At 39.7% G+C, this 20555-nt stretch overlaps 1 long non-coding RNA gene across 1 annotated transcript; it reads right to left on the bottom strand.

Moving 5' to 3' along the window:
- Nucleotides 1–458: 458 nt before the first annotated feature.
- LOC125483014 lies at nucleotides 459–20331 on the bottom strand. Its single transcript, XR_007262010.1, has 3 exons — nucleotides 20123–20331; nucleotides 6416–6464; nucleotides 459–678 (listed from the first exon to the last, which is right to left on the bottom strand). It is a non-coding gene; the product is annotated as an uncharacterized LOC125483014 (long non-coding RNA).
- Nucleotides 20332–20555: the final 224 nt, after the last annotated feature.

Here is a 20555-nt window from a genome sequence, read left to right as displayed (position 1 = left end):
AATTTCAAAACTGAGGTTGATACATTTTTATTGCCCAATAATATTAAAGGCGGTGGACCAAGATTGATAAATTAATTTGGTACAGATCAGTCATGAATGGGCTTGAGGCTCTGTATGGTTTTCCTTCTAATAAAAGAATTGCAATTCTATAGCATCTTTCACAACCACATGAAGTCCTCAAGCATTTCACAGTTAATGAAATACAGTAGTAAAGTAGCAAATGTGGTAGCCGATTTGCACGTGGCAATATTTCACACTGAGCAAATTGAGAATAATTAGAATAATCTATTTATGGCAATTTTGGCTGAAGGAAAGTATTGATCTCAGACTGAACTCCTTTGGTGCCTTCAATTAGTGCCAGAGGATTTAAAGTTTTTGAGAAGACTTGTAGCTCGGGTTGTGGATGAGGTTGTTGATTTGTTCACTGATCTAATAGACTGGTTTGCAGACATTTCGTCATCATATTAGGTAATATCATCAGTGTGCCTCCGATGATGCGCTGTTGGTTTGTCCCACTTGTTATTTATGTGGGTCCAGTCTGATCTGATGGTTAGCCTCATTTCTGGTTCTGCTTTGTAGCGGTTGGTAGATGGGGTCTATTTCCACGTTTGTTGATGGAGTTCCGGGTTGAGTACCAGGCCTCTGGGAAATCCCATGCGTGTCATCTTTTACATCTACCTAGGGACAGATAACGTTACAGTTTAGCATCTCATCCAAAAGAATGTACATCAGACTGCAGAACTCCCTTGGATCAATATCAGCCTGGATTGTTATGTTGTTGTTGAACAGCTAGTCATGAATCTGAATAATCAATGTTTGAATCCATGGGTTTCTGACTTTACAGTAAGAGTGCAACTTATTGAGTCACAGCTGACAATTTTGGAGTGGAGTGTGCTAGGGTACTTGCCAGTTGAAAGTGAGGGCTGTGAGCGCCTCGCACTTGGGATTTGGCCATCTACATCTTCCAACTACCACTTCCAACTGCAGGAGCAGTGTGCCTTTTGGCTCTGGCACAATGAAACTTTATGCTGAAGGTTGCAGTCAGTGTGTGTAGTGTTTTAAACACTACCTTGTAGAGGGTGATGAGCCTCATAATAAGTGTCCATATAGGAAGTGTACCTAGTGAGCTTCTGACATGAAATAATATCCTCCTGAATAGCTCAGAACTGAGCTGACTGCTAATTCAGTCAGTAACTTCACTGAGACTGGTACTTCTGGGCATTGCTTCAGACAGGCCCATATTTACTGTACTGGCAGCAGGACAGGCAGATCTCCAACATCAAAAGGAGAAATATTGTCTATTTGTTTCCACAGCACCACCAATTAAACAAAAGTCAAGAGCAGATTTACTGAGCTCTTGGTCATCTTTGGCAAGTTACCTCACACATAGTGAGCGCACATGGGGAAAATTATGGCCACAACTTTTCACATGTTGATGACAATAGATTGATCATCACAGGTCTCAGAACAATAAGTGCCTAAAGTGAATCAGATAAATACTTGATCATTCTCTGCAATTGATACTTTTGCTAAAGCTCTGAATCTTTCAGGCAGTGACTAATTGTATCACTGTGACTTCAGGAGAATGTATGGTCAGACAGATGCCGGTTAGGAATGGTGGTGTACTGCATGAAAATTTACACCAAAAATGTGCAATGAAGGCATCATGTCGACTAACATCATTTGACAAATAACAGTAAAATTGCCTATCATTGTGCTGTCTACACATATTGTACTACAGATAACTAGTGACACTTAAAAAGGATTTTGAAATAACTCCACAGAGACCCGTAACCCGTCACCAAGTCACCCTTTAATTACACATGGAAAGTCCTTCACACTGACCCAGCTTGCTCAGAGCCAGCTCAGAGTATCAAGATGTCTGACATTCCTGTTTTTGTCTGTCGGCCAGGGCTCCCTGATTGGACCAGATTAACAGTGCCAATCAGGGAACTCATATTCTATGAGGTTCACCTGATTGACCTTGTTACAATGATTACATCCTTCGCCCTCTGAGGCTGAGGACACAGGCAAGTTCTTTTCCTTGTAGTTTCTCCTGGGGTGTTTTAGCACCAGCTCAGGTTTGTTCGACTCTGCCTCAGATACGGGCGGAATGTAATGCACATTAGCTTGCCTCTTGTGCCTGGAGCATCTTGGAAGAAATTCATTCTCTTCTTCAGGAGACAAAGGAATTGAGATGGCAACATTACTGCATCCATCTCAGTTTCCGAGATTTCTTCAATGCTTGAAGGAGAGGGAGAATTCAGCGTTCCACCAGTCTTTCTGACTGTTCCGAGGAGCTGAGCACATTTTGCTCCCAACCAATTTGTGAATTTGCAGCTTTCATGTCGTCCACATGCTTGTTCAGGACTGTTGCACCTACCTGAACTTTATATGTCAGTGCACCTGACCTCATGCCAACTATGCCTCTTATGTATGCAGGGCCATTTCTGTGGTTCCTACACCAAACTTCATCCCCTTAAGTAAACTGTCTCCCTTGCTTGGTTGAATCTTGTGTCCAGCATTGACGTTCCTGATGCCATTTCACTCTCCATCCCCAGGTAGGGGAAGATCAGATTTAACCTTGTGTGGAATCTTCTCGCCATTATCACCTCTGCTGGAGATATCCCTGCAGTTGTATGAGGGGTGGTCCTATAATCAAATAGGAACAAGGACAGTTTGATATCTAGTGAAGCTGTAGGCTGTCTCTGTAAGCCTGCCTTCAAAGTTTAGACTGCTCTTTTCATCAGACCATTGGGTGATAGATGGTATGAAGCTGTCCTTGTATATCGAATACCATTTGACTTTAGCAAATACTGAACATCCCTGCTGGTAAACGATGGCCTGTTACCTGTGACCAACACTACCAGGAGTCTGTGTATTGCAAAAAATGCAAACAATTTTTCTATCATCATCCCTTAGAACACTGTAATATATCTCTTAATATATTCCTATTTTTAACTTATTTTCAATTATGTAATTAAGCAACTACTTTTATCCCTCTGCTGTATCCAAGAATAGTACCTGGGTTCTTGTACCTAAGATGTCTTTATAAGAAGGTTGACATTGTAAAAGTTTTTCACTGTACTCCTATAGTGGGGTACATGTGACAATAAAAGGATATTGTATTATTGTATTTGGTGAATGAACTCTACGTATGTCCAGCCACTCTGAGTGGGCATCCACAATGACTGAGAACATTGAGCTCCTAATAGTCGACATATAACCGAATCCAGAGTTTACCTGACAATTCCCAAGAATGTATGGGAGCTGCAGGCAGTACTTTTTGTCCTTGTTGGCACTCTGGACACTGCCCCACCAATAAGGCTATGTCTGCATTCAATCCTGGCTATCAGACAGAAATTCTCACATTATTTTGTTAATGGTTGGTTCTGTGATCATTGAATTGGCTATACTGATATTCACCTCCATTAGAACCAGATGACCATTTAACCAGATGTTTATTTTGATTGATTCTGATTTGGATGTTGCTGTTCCAAATTTAACTATTTCAAACCAGATGTAGGTGGACTTTCCAGGGTGTGCACTCTCCTGGATATCGTCCTATGATTTCTCTTACTCAGTTTAGGTCTAGTGGGACGCTTTTGCTGTCTTGAGTCCACATAGAGGCAGCAATGATAATGGCTTGCCAGCCTGGATCCTGAAGAAAATTTTAACTATTTGGCTGAGGCTTGGCTTTGTTTTAGGGTTTTGCTGTGGGCTGACCTAGAGTCCCCCTGTTCAGGATATATCCTAAGCAAGGCTATGTAATTGCCTTCACTCAAGTGGTGTTTCCCAAGCTCAGTTGGATTGGCGAGAGTGTCCACTTCCATCAGAATACCATGCAACCCATAGGCTCCACTTGCTGCATTTTCCAATGATAAAGCCAGTTGTAGTGCCTGTTTGAAGTCCAGTTGGGCTTCAGGTAGTAGGCTTTTTTGCCATGGTTACATCATTAATCCCACATACTAAGCAGTCTCTCAGCATTTCACTAAGGGTTATACCAAAGTCTGATGCCTCTTAACCCAGTAAAAAATCCCTATATGGATTGTCCTGATTCATGAATTGCAGAGTGAAAACGATAGTGACTCAGAATTGGTGTAGGCTTGGGGTTGTTATATTTCTTGACTAAATCTGTCAACTCTTGGAAGGTTGTAGTATCTGGTGCCTCAGGGAAATTTAAGGACCTAACATCCGAAAAAAACTGCAGGTCCACAAGCTGTCAAGAGAATTATTCCTTGATTTTCATCTGCCTCAGTATCATTTGTCTGGCAAAAAAGCACATTCTTTCTACATACTGGGCCCAGTCTTCGATGGCAGGATTGAATGAGTCAAGCTTCTCAAATAATGGCACAATGCCAGAAATGCTTACCCCAACTTAAAGGCTGTTGCGAGTGAATTTTTTTAGGAGTGTGCTTTGCTGTCATCATCACTGAAATAACTCCACGAAGACCAGTATCCTATCACCAAGTCACCCTTTATTTACACATGGAATGTCCTTGACACTGATCCAGCGCTCAGAGTATCAGTGATTCTGACGTTCCTGCTTTTATCTGCCAGCTAGAGCTCCCTGATTCGTTCAGATTAACAGCCCCAGTCATGGAACTCATATTCTATGAGGTCCACCTGGCTGACCTCATTACAATCACTACCGATTTTGCCACAGACAAAGCCTGACAGGGGAGTTTTCAATGCATTTTAAAATGCCACGAACAGCAATTTCAAATGGTAATACTGAAATATTTTCAAATTTGTAATTGGCAAAGTAAACAAATCGCCCTTGCTGGTAAAACCCAAAAAACACCTAGTGTTCGATGTGATTCCATGATTGGTCGCACAAATTGAACAACTGAGTGCGCTTATAGCTACACTAACAAATAATTTAAGATAATCAATGAAGTTCACGACATGGTTTATTTCCCCTTGCTAAAAGAGAAATACATACAAATGCATTCAGACTACCAAAGGCAAATTTTTAAGCCTTAGGCCTTTTCTGAATAATCTGGAAACTTGGGGAGCCTGTAGTTCCATGCTAGTTCCATGCTGCTTACTCCAATAGCAATTCCTCAGCCAATGAGAGTCGATGAGCCAACCCTTTTCTCCTGTAGTATAAATCATTATGACTGTTTGAAATGCTTGCATTTGTCTTGATCAGTGCAAGACATTTACTTTTTAAAAAAACTTTTTATGCTGTTGGCTCAGCCAGCAATATTACCCATCCTTAATTGCCCTGGAGAAGGTGCGTGCCTTCCTGAACTGGTGCAGTCCATGTCATGATGGTACTCTTTTCAGCTCTAGTTCTGTACTACCGTGTTTGTTTTCATTTCTAAATTATTATTTCTTGTACTTTTATAATGTTTGTATTGGCAGACTGAGGCTTAGAATCTGAGTCTCTCCAGTTCTTCACTTTGCAAAGGAAGAAGAGAAAGACTAGCAGAATGACAGTAGAGATTCCAGAATAGACAGGCTCCTAAACCCAACCACTTGTAATCCACGTCTCTTCTCACTGTCAATTCAGGTGGAGTAATTCGGCAATAATTTGTACAGCACTGATGTCTGTAGCCACATCTTATGTTAGCTGATTAAAGTCAATGTTTGTTTGAATCCTATCATCTAAGTCCCCTGTTAGTAGTAAGTTCAACTTAGGTGCCTGATATCGGGTAACTCACAGCCACTGGCTGTGGCTGCCTTTGAGACCCATTCTGTTGTTCATTTGTGCAGCAATTAGCCTCAGATCACTCAGTACATATCCCTTGATTGTCACAAACATTCCACCGAGAACAACCTCTCTTAATGCTCTCCTCCTCTTCTTCCTTGTGCTTGCTGCCTTTGATTTTCTAGAATTGTGGAGGTTACAGATTTGGGAGATTCTGCTTAAGAAATTGCTGACTAATGTGCTGTAGGAGCCTTAGAGTGTTGAGATGGTTACTGTCTTGCCTTCAGTCAAAGCTGTTTCCCATGTAGGACAAAAGTGATTGGAGATATAAACTACCAGCATATGCAATTAACTCAAGATTCCTTAGTGAAGCAGGTCATTAAATATCCATCAGTTGCCTTTTCTACTGTTTCTCTGTGCATTCAACAGTAAGGGAACATTGCTGAAGGGTTTAAAGAATGTTGCTGAACCTCCTGCATGCAGTAGTAAGTTATAGATCGTGTTTTGCACAGCAAGGGTAAAGTGGCAGTGTCTGGGTAACTTGCTAATTTCAGTGAACTGTCCAAGGCGTATCTGCCTCCTGTTACCTTGGCTGCTGTGAAGAGGTCACCCCATATGTTCTAACATTGAAATGCCATATTATCGAGTCCCTGCTCACTGCCAAAGTCAACTCTCATCATGGGCCTCAATCAACAGAATCACAGAATTGTACAGCACAGGAAGAAGCCATTCAGCCAACTACGATGAAGTCACTTTTACCTGGAAGCATTCTGGTAAATATGCTGTGTGCCAAGGTCTTGACAACTACCTATAAGTAAACAGATATTCATAGGATTAAGATTAGTTTAATCATATTTAACTTCTGAATGCTTATCTAGGTAGAAATCATGAAATGATTCAATTGTAGACATTCGGGATGCTCCATTATGTAATGTCACAGAAGTGGACATTCAGCCCATCATATCTGCACCAGCTCTCTGTATGAGCATCATGACTTAGTGCCTTTTTCGGGAACCCAGAATTCTATTTAAATATCATTTAATGCTCTCTTGAATGTCTTGATTGTAGCTGCCTCCAATACACCTACAGGCATTGCATTCCAAACCCCAACTACTCACTGTGAAAAGTTTATCCTCACATCAGGTTTGCTTCTTTTGCAAATTACTTTAGATATATGCCCTCCCCTTCTCAATCCTGTTACAAGTGGGTGCCAATATGCAATTAAGATGTTTAATTCTTTTCAAATTTAAGTGTGCGATTCATACCAATTGACTTCTTTTGTTGCCCATTGTAAAACCAAAAAGCCAAGATCATCCTCATATAAAAAAAAGGACAGTGGGGTTAAGTTGAGCAGTTAATGACAAACAGATTGGCAATCTGGAAGCAATAAATCATCTAGGACTCTGTATGTGACTAGAGAGCTTTTCTTCACAATTTGTGTTGAGATTAGAACAAATAGTTTGATAAAATTACATACATGTTCAAAAGAGAAACACAGTAATTGCATTTATTTCTCTGCATGACTACTGCTTCGAGACTGTCAAGATTTGATTTAATATGATAAAAAGATCAGGTTACAGACCATGTTTGTTGTAGATTCCTACACTTCCTACAGTGTGATGTCCAGAATGTACACAATACTCCATTGATGATCTACCCCAATGACTTGTATCCTAAGTCCATTGTGGACCACCTTTCCTCAGGATTAGAAAATTGGATTTTCCTTTGCTGAATTGCAGAGAGGTATGACTTTAGTGAAAAGTCTTTAAAGGTGTGAGCTTGTGCTCATATGAACACAAGGCTCAGTTGATGCAGTGTATAATATCATTGTTGCAGCTCCAAAATAGCTATTGTGATCCTTTCATCTTCCAGGACACCATTCTGCATAGATAGAAGGTCCACTCCCTGAGCTTATACCATCGTTGAATTGGATCATGGCTGATCTGTCTCTTAATTTCACTTTTCCTGCTTTACTTCCCCCTTGCCTAACAAAATTCTAGCAATCTCAGATTTGACATTGTCAATGATCAACTGCTTTTTAGCAGAGAGCTTTTTGACACCAGACTTGAATTGCCTCTGTTATGTTCCAAGAAGGACCAGGAGATCAAAATGTTAAACAACAGCAGGAGTTACTAATCAGGAAATTTAATCCATTTTCCAATGATATTCATTGGACAGTACATATATTAAGACATACTATCACTCCTGAAATGAATCATATATTATTGTGATTAATTTCCAGAAACATTTGACATGAAGATGGCTTAGGAAAAGTGTGGTAGCATAGTTTTCCATTCGCTGCTCTCAACCCTTCTCTTCCCTCCCATAATAGGGTCTTTCTGGTTCTCACCTTCCAACTCACCAGAATCCACATTTAATGGATCATAAGTCACTACTTCTGCCACCTCCAGTGAGATGCTACTGCCAGACACCTATTTCTTGTCCCTCTTGTCAGCCTTCTGCAGGGACTGTTTGCTTTGACACACCCTGGTCCACTCCTGCTACAATCCCAAAATCTCCCCACACGCCCACAACATCTTCCCATGTCATTGCAAAAGGTGTGATTCTTTCCTGTTTACCTCCTCCCTCTTCACTATAGCCAAAACTCCGGCCACACCTTCTAGGTGAAGAAGCAAGTTACCTACACTTCACTCAGTCAGGTATACTATATTTGCTCCTCACAATATGGCCTCCTCTAGAATGGCGAAATTAAACACAGACTGGATGACTGCTTTGTGGAACATCTACATTCTATTGGTAAAAAATGACCCCCCCATTTCCAGCCACTTCAATACACCACTGTGTTCCCTTGCCAACACTTCTATCTTGGGCCTACTACAGTGCTCCAGTGAGGTTCAGCGCAAGCTGGAAGAACAGCATCTCAGTTTCCAATTGGACACCCTGCAGTTCAACAATTTTAGAGTAGAAGGTTGTGGAGGCCAAGTCATTGAGTGTATTTAAGACATAGAAAGGTTCTTGATTGTAAGGGTTACAGAGATAAGGCAGAGAATGGGGTTGAGAAACATATCAGCCATGATGGAGCAGACTCATTGGGCTGAATGGTCTAATTCTGCTCCTAAATCTTATGATCTTATGGAGTCTCATCAGATGGCATATAGAACCTGACCCTGGAAGAGACATTCAGTGGCGGCCCATTCCCAAACCTTCAATCTTAAGCTTCACTGACAATTTTTTGGTGAGCTGAAAATGCCAAAGGTTTCCAGTGGTGGAAAGACAGTTAGTTGCATCCTACACCCAACCAGCAGATGTGTCCTATAGTGATAGAGAAGGAGGAATGTGGGCATGTGGTGTTTCTTTTCCTCTAGATCCTAGAAAAATCTTTTTCAAAAGTCCAAACTTCTTGTGGTGGAATTTCAATCCTTGTCCTAGGAGCACTGGTCTAAACCTATAGATTATTAATCTAGTGACATTATCACTATGCTGCTATCTCCCCATACTCCAACTATTTCTCCTTGGAAGTTGTTCTCGGGATATGACAACAATTTAGAACTCTTTCATCCACATTTTCCCACTTATTTAATCTATCTCAGTCTCTTTTGAAACTTTTCTTCACAGTTATCACATTTGTCCAATCAGGGTACTGCATCCTGATTTTCTGTCTCCTCACCCCAAACAATTTCCAATTTATGCATCATCTCTTCACCCTGAGGCTGTGCCCAAAGGTCCCAGTTTCTCTTACTAGTGGAAACATCTTCTCCACATCCACTTTACCCAGGCCTCTTAGTATCCTGTAAGTTTCAGTCAGATTCGCTGCTCATCCTTCTAAACTCCATCGAGTTCACTCAGAGTCCTCAACCACACCTCATATGACAAGCCCTTCATCCTTGTAAATTTTCTGTGGACCTCCTCCAACACCAGGTCATCTTTCTTTAGATATGGGGCCCAAAACAGTTTGCAATATTCCAAATGCAGTCTGACCAGAGCCTTATACAGCCTCAGAAGTATGTCTCTACTTTTGTTTTCTAGCCCTCTTGAAATGAATGCCAACACAACATTTGCCTTCCTAACCGCCAACTGAACCTGCATGTTAAGCTTAAGAGAATCTTGAAATAGAACTTGCATGTCTCTTTGCGCTTCAGATTTTCAAAGCCTTTTCCGTTTAGACACTTGGCTTTACACCTCTTGATCCCTTTTTTGCCTCTGTGTCATCAGACTGCTTGTCCATGTATCCAGGCTCTCCAGACACCCTTATGCTGGAAAATAAACTAATGTGGAGGATGGCATGACTCCTCAGTAAAATATCACCTAGGAACTGCTTGTACTGATTTTCATATACCATGGTGCTGCACAAATCAGCAGAAAAGTTGTCCATCAAGTGTCCTACTTTGCTACGGTCTGTAAATTAACGCATCTGGGGATAACAAAAATGTTAAATAACACCACCATTTTCACATACAATTTACACCTTGATGGCACTCTCTTGGTATCTTTGAAGCGGATCTTCCAAGGCATCACCACAAAAAGACAGAGCTGCATAGTTTGTACAGTGTAGAAACAGGTCATGAGGTTCAAAATAACTACGCTGAGGCCTTCACTTCACATGAGCCTCCTCTCACCTTATCCATCCCACCACATCAGCATATCCTTCTATTCCTTTATCAGTCATGAGTAATCTAGGTTTCCCTTAAATCGATCCATGCTATTTGCCACAACCAATCCCTGTGATGGCACATTCTCACCATTCTGGGTAAAGAGATTTCTCCACAATTTCCTACCAGATATATTAGTGACTGTTTTATATTTATGTTCCCTAGTTCTGGTTCCCCTCCCCCACATGACTATCCTATAAAACTCTTTCATGATCCTGGAGACCACCATCAGGTCACAGCTCAACCTTCCCTTTTCTAAGGGAAAAAAGAGTCCTAGCCAGATCAATCTTTCCAAATTGTTCTAATCTATCAACTTTGGTCTCTCCCCAATAAATCTTTTTTTGCACTTTCACCAATGCCTTTATTTCTTGTTTGTAATAATGGAGACCAGAACTGCACACACTGCATGCTCAGTGTTCTCCTTTTAACAGAGGTTATAGTTGCAAATGGTTTAATTCCTGAAATGACACACACACACACCCTGTGATGGCGTTGTTATTTCCCATATATAATAGTCCTCCAAACATTTTATTACTGATGGGAACTGGTATGACTAAAAATCTAACCCTGCATTTCCTGGGAAAGGGAGGGGTAAATTTCTGGAAAATTTCAAAAATCAATTTACAAGTCCTCCCTTTTTGCTGTATCATGTTGGTTTTTTTTTAAATGGGGGAGGCGAATGATTCTAATCAGGTTGCTTATGAAGTGACTTCAGATCAAAACCACTTAACAGAGAGGGTGATGTACAGCTGGTTAACGTGCATTGGTTGTACTCTCAGTGTGCTGATTCCCCCCCTGCCATCACTGTACATGGTGCAGGCCAGCAGATTATAAAATGCTCCATGTGTCACTCTGATCACAGTACAGGGTGTAGCAAACTCACCCGATTCAGCAGACAAAGCTACATGCACTATCCTGATATCAGAAGATGCTGGCAAGAAAATACTGAAGAACATGCAGGTGAGCTTCTATAAAATAAAACTTGCTGTAAGCCCGCAAAGAAATTCTGTTCAGTAATTTTTTAAAAAAGATTTTGGATTAAAATGCAGTTTTCACTCTGTTGAATTATTTCTAAAATAATTTTCTTTTACTTTTCTCACACACTTCTGCCCTCATCTAATCACCACGTCGTGAATCTGTTCTTATTCATATAATGCTGATATTATTCACAATCTCCAAAGCAAATTTAAGTTTTATTCATTCTGAATTATAAAGGGTTCTGTTTTCAAAAAACAGCCACATTATGTTTGAATTAATGCTCTGCTAACATTAAATGTCACATCCTTTAAATAGTACATAGTAGTCGAATGATAAAATGGTTGGCCTCAAAAAATGGATGAGCAATTGTAATTATACATGTAGATCATAAATGAACGAATTCAGAAATGTTTCCTATGGATCATCAATTCAGCGTGAGATTCTGCAGACATTTGCCTGTCCTCCTTCTGCATTATTGCAGAAAATGCTGGAAATACATAGAGGGCCAGTCAGCATCTGTAAAGAGAAAAGATGGGCTAACGATTTTGGGTGTGTTCCCCTTCATTAGAAGTCCTTTTCCCCACTCTCCCTTCCCATAATTCAACAAGACTGTTTTCCTCGCATCGTCTGACAAGTGCAGACAACAGGTAACAAAAATAATTACGCATTGCAAGTGAAATGACTGCACCACTGGAGACATTTATCAAGCTTGGCTGGTGTGATTCTTGCCTGTATCGTACATCTTCTGAGTTCCAACTGAAAATGGGTGTAGCAGGAGGAAGTCAAATCGCAGCCAGCAGCAGATACCTGTCGGTTTCCTATTCTGTTTTTCTTTTTTTCTCTAACAAATGCAATCATCAGCAGCTGGCAGTCTACTTAAGAAAGAAGCTACTCCTCGTTTGTAATGATTTAAAGGCGAGTCTCTAACAAAGTCTACATGTTACAGGTTTGCCATCTCTAACATGCTAACAGATAGCAGCACTCCTGAATGGCACTGCAATTATCTTCAATGCTTCCATTTGCTGGCATAAAGGAATTCGTCCCGGTGTGTTGGCCATTGCTTATTGCTCAGCATCAAGAATGCATATCTTACAGCTGCTGATGGGAGCATACTGTGCACAAATAGGTTGCCGCATTCCCTCCATTACAACAGGGACCGCATATCGGTAATTGCTGCATTGGATATAAAGCATTTTGTGATATACTGAGGTCAAGAAAGAAGCTATAAAAATGCATTTTCATTTTTTTCTTTTTTTTATCGAATATATGTAGTATCCTTCTGTGCTTCCTAATTTCCACATCTGGAACAAGGTAACGCACATATGTAATGTCCAAGAAGAATATTAGGCCAAAAGACATGCTTTAATTCCAAACTGTCTGGACTTTGGCTCTTCATTCTGGTTTAGAATTGCTATCTCACTATCAATCAATTTCTTCATTCAGCCAAGAGAGCAGGAAACAGTGAGTGATCAATTACTGATATAAAAGGGACACAAAGTAAAAAAAAAAATGCAGGTGAATCTCTCAGTTAGCATTGTACCAGTACAATTAAGTAGCATAAGTATTGCAGTAAATATGGCTAGTGGCATTATTACTAATTAGGATAAGGCTACCGCAATAAATAAAGGACTAATATTAATATTGAAACATCGCTGATAATAATGAATATAGTGCTAGTGTTAATGATGGTGAAAATTGGACTTGCACTGTCTTGAATAATGTTGGATTAGTTTAATGGTAAATAATGTGGATTGGGTTCATTGGTAATGATTTTAAGTCCAGCATTATTGTTCAAATGTTAGTATTATGAATAAATATAAAGCTTTTATTAATTCATAAATAGAAGGCACATGTTAATAGTAATAAACATGAGGTTGGCCGTAATTATAGTAAATTTATGCATAGTACTATAGTGAGAATATTATTCACAATCCATTTAGATCCAGCATTATTCTTACTATATTGTAAATGTTCATACTAATAATGGGTTTGCTTTAATATTGAATACAACTGCCCAATAAAGAGACTAGTATAAAGCCAGTATTAGTGGTTAAAAATGGAAGAATAGAATTATTGATGGCGAACATGGAGCTGGTTATTTATAATTGTATTGATAATAGCAATAACACTATTGCTAATGGATATAGGGAAAACATTAGTAGTAATTAACATAGAAATAATGTCAATGCTAATGATTGTACAGCTTTCATTAATGATACTGAATATGGATTTAGGTTTATTCATAGTGAATATAAAATTAATATTACTGGTAATAATACAGAAATAGTTTACTTGTAGCAAAGATTTGGTCCAGCAGTCATGTTAACAAATATGAAATTAGCACTATTGTCTTTTCATAGAGGATTAGCATTATTGGTACTAAGTATAAAGCAATCATAAATGGACATAAATAGTAAATATATGACCAGCATTAACATTAATTGATGTAGGGTTAGTATGAATAATAAAGGGGAACCATTAACAGTAGTGCATGTGAAAATTGGTGATAAATCCATTGCTAACAATTGGCTTTGCATAACTAACTTTTGTTTTATTCATTAATGAGATATGGGCATCACTGGCTAGGCCAGCATGTTGCCTAACCCTTGGTGCTCTGAGAAGATGGTGGTGAGCTGTAATATATTTGCATTAGTATTTGTAAATATTAGTACAAATATTTATAGATATATAGCAAATATTATTAACGATATACATGGGGTCAGTATTAATGGTAGTGAATATGGCTTATATTTTTGGTAATGAAAATACAAGTGCCATTATTAATAAGAGTTGTTGGTAATAGATACAAGGTAATATTGGTAATAATATATTGATGACTAAATGGTGTAGCTTCATTACTAATGAATTAGAACAAGCACTAATGATGGTGAATATAAAGGGTTCTGTTCAACTCCTTGACTTCTGTGGTACAAAGAGCACATTCATCTATCTGCAGAATAACATTTGCCTTAGCCTGAAGCTGTTGAAAGCCTCATGCCTGTTACACACTGAGTTTAATTACCCTAATGCTCTTCTGGCCAACTTCATATTGTCTATACAGTTGGTTTAATTCTAGCTAATCCAAAACTCTGATGCCTGTATCCTGTCATACCAGGACACATGTGGTCATCGTCTACATTAACTTTCTAATGGTGCAGAACAGAATTTGTGAAATGGTTTTTAATTCCCTCTGTGGCCTTAACTCTTTATCTCTCCAGATCTACAAATCACCATCACACTATTTCACATCTCCACAACTCTTTGGTCTTAAGGCTCCAGCCTCTTGCATCATCTCTCTATTTACTATGACTGGTGATATATTCAGCTGCCAAGATTCCACACTGTGGAATTTGTTCCCCAAACTTGTCTGCTTCTCTAATTTTAAGGCCTGCTAATAACTCACTGCTGACTAATTTTTGATAACTCCTCCTAATCTTCACCAGCTCAGTGTCCACAACATTACACCTTGGTGAAATGCTTGTGATGATTTTCTCTTTCAAAAGTGCATAAAAACGCAAAATACTACATTTCATGTCAATGGGTAGCATACATGTGAGATGGCTGTAGGTTCAAACCTTTCCAGAGACTTGGGCAGAAAAATCTCGATTAATGCTCCAGTGCAGTCTTTTGGATGAGATATTAAAGCAAGGCCTCAATCTGGCTTCCCAGCTGGATGTAAAAGATCCCACTATTTCAAAGGAGACTTGAGTTATCCCCAGGTTCCTGAGCCAATATCTACATCTCAACCAACACCATTATCTACTGATTATCTTGTTCTCTGTCAGAGTCCTTGTGAAGGCAGAGGCACTGTGTTCCTTCCCTCAGGATGTGCTAACTTGACATAAAGGAGTTAGTAAAGGCAGTGGTAGAAATTGTTGAAATGGCCTACCATCCTTTAATCTGAACAATGAGCAGTAGATGAACATATCGTGAAAGCTGCCTGAGTGTCTGAAAATCACTGATACGAAAGCAAACGTTGCATACTGACTAGTAATTGATGAACTCTTCCTGTTCGAAAAGTGGGAGTGGCCTGCCAAGAAGAATCCCACCAATCAATCCACGTAACATGAAAAATACCCAATGAGCAACAGAATGCAAAATCACTAGTCTGAACATCGCTAACCTCCAGAGGAAGCTCAACGTAGATGTTGGCCTACATTATCAGGAGTTTGGTGCTTGCTATGTGCGAATATAGACAGTGATAACTAACAAATGTTTGTTAATTCACTTATGCTAGCCTAGAATGATCCCAAAAATGAATTCAATGCAGAGCAACCACACTGCTACAGGGCGAGCCATCCTTGCTGTGTATTGGTAAAATTGGCTAATCATCCAGTCATTACAAAGCTTCTTTAATTACCTCGCTGATAAACACAGGCTCCAGTAAATCCTTGGATACTGGTAATGTCAGGTAGGTGTCCTCCTCCTCATGTGCTGCCCAGCTTCTTCAGCATCCAAACACTTTCATTTCTCTGAATACTTTAGGTTCACAGTGAGATTCAGAAAGATGCACAACTGGCAAACCACTTTCTACAGGGTGGATTTGGCTTTTCAGGAGCTCACCTCCAAGTAGAAATTTAAAGGGACATCAGCAAAACTCCATTGCAATAGTCTCTGGACCGTTGCTTCAGAGTCAGACTGCAGAAAGCCAACACTCTCTTTCCACAATGAAGAATCAGATCAATATATGGAGAGTCGTATCGGACTCCAAATGCTAACTCTGTTTCTCTCTCCACAGGTGCTGCCAGACTTACTGAGTTTCACCAGCACTTTATCTCTGTTTCCATAGGATGCCCTTGTAGTCTTCCTGGCTTCAGGCAGGAGTGATGTCTCATTCAACATGGTAAAATTTTTAGGGCTGCAAATGCAGGGGATGAAACAAGTGTGGCTTAGGGAAGAAGTGGGGTGTGTGGGTGTGTCAATGGGTCTGAGACCAATTGCATAATTCTTCCAAAGGGCCATCTGGAATACAGTGGGCTGAATGGCCTCCAGCATTATATGAGATTTTTCGATTGTGATAAAACAACCCAGGAGAGCATCAGTGGGGAATTTAAACAACGGATTTTTTTCCCCATTTTCTGTCTATGCTTTTATTTGAATTAGAGATGGGAAGGAAAAGGACTGTATGCAGTTTTTCAATTAAGCAGGTAAATTCCTTCCAATTGACACTATTAGATGAACAGAGGTGGCATTGTATGGGCAGGGGCAGATTATGTGATGAAAAATGTCCAACTAAAGTTGGCAACACTCATGATCATAAATCTGTCCAACCCAGTCCCACCCTTCAATAGATTTCAAATATGTCAGTCTCTTGGCAGGTACAAAAAAACGCTGTCTTCTTGATCATGATTTCAGCTATGGCCCATCCTTCTCAGTACCTTTGTACCCAGAAGCACATTGCCATCATCATCCCTTGAAACCCTGATTAACCACTACCAACTTTTCACCACTTCTACTCTTCCCATTCACTGAAGAGATGCAGCAATTTCTTTACTTTTATTCTCATTGTCAATTTTGAATCTTCCATGCCCTTACCACCTCTGTAGTTTTATAAATCTCCACCAGCCTTATAATCATCAAATTTGTGCAATCCTCCAATTCTGGCATCTTGTGCATTGCCAATTTTCATTGTTCCACCATTAATGGCAGACATGCCTTCAGCTGCAAAGTACCTAAATCCCTCTAATGCCCTCTCTCCTCCTTTAAGAAGCTCTTTGGATCTAATTCTTTATCCAAACATTTCATTATCTGTCCTAATGGCTCCTTATGTGTCAAATTTTGCTTGATAACACACCTGTGAAATGCCTTAAGGAGGTTTTATGACATTAAAGGTACTATATAAATGCAAGTTTTTATTGTTGAAACACTACTTAAAAGGGTCACTGAGAGGAAACACACTTGGAGCCATCATCACATAACTTCTGCAGCAAACCAGCAGTGAGGGCACTTCATGTGAATTTCACTGTGTTATTTTTAGTTCTGTATTCTATTAATTTAGCAGCACACTGTGGGATCTGCTCCAGAAATGTTCACAGCATCAGTGGAATCAAGCAGCACAGTGTCCCTTTGGCATTCTTTCACTAGAAGCTATGGCAACTTCGTAGCTATTTCCATGATAATTTTTTAAAGATACAAGTAGAATGGAACATTCACAAGGGAGAATTTTGCTTAACCATGTGCGTCACTGCTGAAATTCACAGTAGCGATGAAGAAAATGGGAGGTATTAATTTGGTCATACTGTCTCACTCAGCTGGGTACAGTCAAATGTCGCAGCCTTCTAACGATTATTCTAGAACAGTCTGTTAGTTGATATGCATTTACCCAAGCAATATGAGGACTACGCTGTTGCAGACTAATTGCACTGAGCCATGTTTAAGCTCAATAAAAGGCGATTAATAAATACAGCATGATTCAGACCAGTGATTTTTTTTTTTGAAAAATCAGCCTCCATAAATATTCAACTAAAGTATTCAGTGATGAACGAAAGATACCTGTCAATAATTTGATGGCTTGTTTAATTTTTTTTAATGACCAAAGCATGTTGTATCATATTCCTCAGTTAAACCTTTATTTTAACATTTATTTGCCTGCTCTCTCCCAAAGGCAGTGATCAGAGAGCTGTGAATAAAGCTTCGATGTTATCAGTTCTGAGTCAGATGCATGCCCATGATGTTTGGTCTTGTAGCAAAATTAGAAACAGACATCAAAATGTGCTTGTCCATTCGGTTAAACAGACAATACGTCCATGTTCAGATCTGTCAATTCAGCAACTTTGTGAGTCACAATGTTAATTATAATCAGAACAAAACAGTCACAATTCATGGTCACTGTGGGGAAAGTTCAGCACATGTGCTTAGTCCTGTTTGTAGTGTGACTGCTTTCATTACAAGATGTGGCACTTATTCATTAATTCTGAAACAAGGTACAAATACTTCCACTTGACCATTTAAGAAAATGTTAACTTAATTATTTTCTGCACTGGTTAAAATTTTTCATTTTAACGTACAATGAAACCCAATACATCAAAACCTCTACTGCAGCCACATACCCTCCCTCTGATGAGCCACTCATCACCTACTCTATCCCAGCCACCACTACTCTACCATCCAGTACCCTGCCAATGAAAACCACTAACACAGACATCATTCTACTCCACTCAGCATCCATTCACCAATTGCATTTATCCATCTAGCTCCACCTGTTCTATGCAACTTGCCCATTTGGCCACCACTCTAACTTCTCCTACACTGCCCCACCCACCAATTTCAGCCCGTGTACAGCCCGTGTACACCTTTAACAACTTTACCCGACACACAGCACCAATTCTATATAATTGATCAGGCTGTCACTTCACAATTCTGTGTATAAATTCTTTTGACTGGGGCCTACAGTTGTAAGATATTACTGATGTCAGTTGAGCCAAGGCATAGTTATTTGTGCTTCCTTTCCTTGATTCCTCTCCAGTGCTACATCTTGCATCCATTCAGCATTTATCTTACTGTATCGAACAGTTTCCTACTCACATGCTACTTTCCTCAACCTGCTACTGCAATTTTCTTGGATTTTCAACCTCAATGTATGATTCAAGGTTATAGAGGACACCAGATACTGGAAGGAAAAACAGAAAATGGTGCAAATATTCAACAGGTCAGGCAGCATCTGTGTGCAAAGAAACAGCTAATATTTCAAGCCAATGAAGTTATTATCAGAACTGGAACAAGTAAAGAATGCTGCAAGCTTTAACAAGTTCAGAGGGAGGGAATTGGAGGAATGGAAAGAATAAAGGGAGCATCTACAGGAAGTAGGAGTGCACCGCAAGAAATTGTGGAAATGAGTCAACTAAAGGGACAGAAGATTGGTCGAGAGGACAAGCAAATAGGAAAGGCAGAACCATCTACATCCCTCTTCCTAGCATTAACACCCGCTTCAGTCTTGCACCCATCATTCGATATTTAATTTCTCCCACCTTTCCTATTATAGACCTTCTCTTTTGTTCTTCCTGTTCCTCTTCCCTTGTCTCTATTTAACCTGTCATATCTCTAACCCTTCCCAATTCTGGATTATTCATCAGAAACTGAAACATTAACCCTGTTTTTCTCTTCACAGATGCTGTCTGATCTGAATAGTTTCAACGTTCTCTGTTTCTAATTCGGATTTCCAGAATGTACAGAATTTTTATTTTAAATTTGTCCAAAAGGACCATTAAAGGATCTTTAGAAGAGTCAAGCACATATTCTAGAAGGGTTGTGGAGGGTGGGGTGCACAAGACCCCATGGGACAAGCAGGTTCCAGAGACACTACATCCACATGAATGGTCCTGTAGGATTCTGAAGCTCCAATGTTTCAGATACCTTCAGCTACCCAGGTATTTTACACTCAAACCCTCTCTACCTCAATCACTGGGAATGACAAGTTTGTCTTAAAAAGGCTGACCAGGTTAAGCTTTGGCTTATTGGAGTTTGGAAGAATGAGAGGTGAAAAATGAGATTCTGGGAGCTTGACAGTGTAGATAGTGAGAGAATGTTTCTCTTCTTGGGATATCTAGAATCAAGGGGCATAGTGATTCTCCCACTTAAGGCAGGGATAATGAGGAATTTCCTCTTTCAGACTGCCACAAATTACTGGAATTCTCCAACTGAGAGCAGTGGCAACTCGGTCATTGAATACATACATTGTTGAGTTAGGTAATTTTTTGATCAACAAGAAAGTCAAGGGTTATGGGAAAACTGGAGTGCAGTTAAGGGCATAATCAGATTAGTCATAATTTTATAAGTGGACCATGCCTGAGGGGCAGAATGGCCTACTCATCTTCCTATTTCTCAGAGTTCCTTCTCTTGCTCTTTAAAGCTGAACACATTTCACAAAGCAATTACTCACCTGTCTAGCTTGATGTTTGCTAACTTCCTGAAAGTCCTTGGGATGTTGGATTGCATCAAAGACGCTTTATAAATGCAAGCCATTGAACATAACCTGGGTCACAGAGAGGACTCAAAACCAGGAACAGTAAGTGTCTTGCTTGTCCCAATATCACCAGCTCAGAACTGATGAAAAATCCACTGTTGTTAGCTGTTTGCCAGGTACTGCTGGTAGAGCAGAGCCTGAGGAAAAAGGAAAAATATTCATTTTGTACCACTTTCCAAGAGCAGAAATAAGTCACCAAAGATATTGGCAAAACATCAACCAAGATTACAAAGTGGAATTGTTGATTAAAGACATATGTAGGATGATTTTGCTGGCTATGTACAGAAATAACTATATGTAGTGGACAGGTACAAATAAAAGGCAAATGTTTTGATGGCATTTATCTTAA

This window comes from Rhincodon typus, chromosome 4 (assembly GCF_021869965.1).
Source record: "Rhincodon typus isolate 14 chromosome 4, sRhiTyp1.1, whole genome shotgun sequence".
NCBI lineage: Eukaryota > Metazoa > Chordata > Chondrichthyes > Orectolobiformes > Rhincodontidae > Rhincodon > Rhincodon typus.
This window is presented reverse-complemented; position numbering and strand designations above follow the sequence as displayed.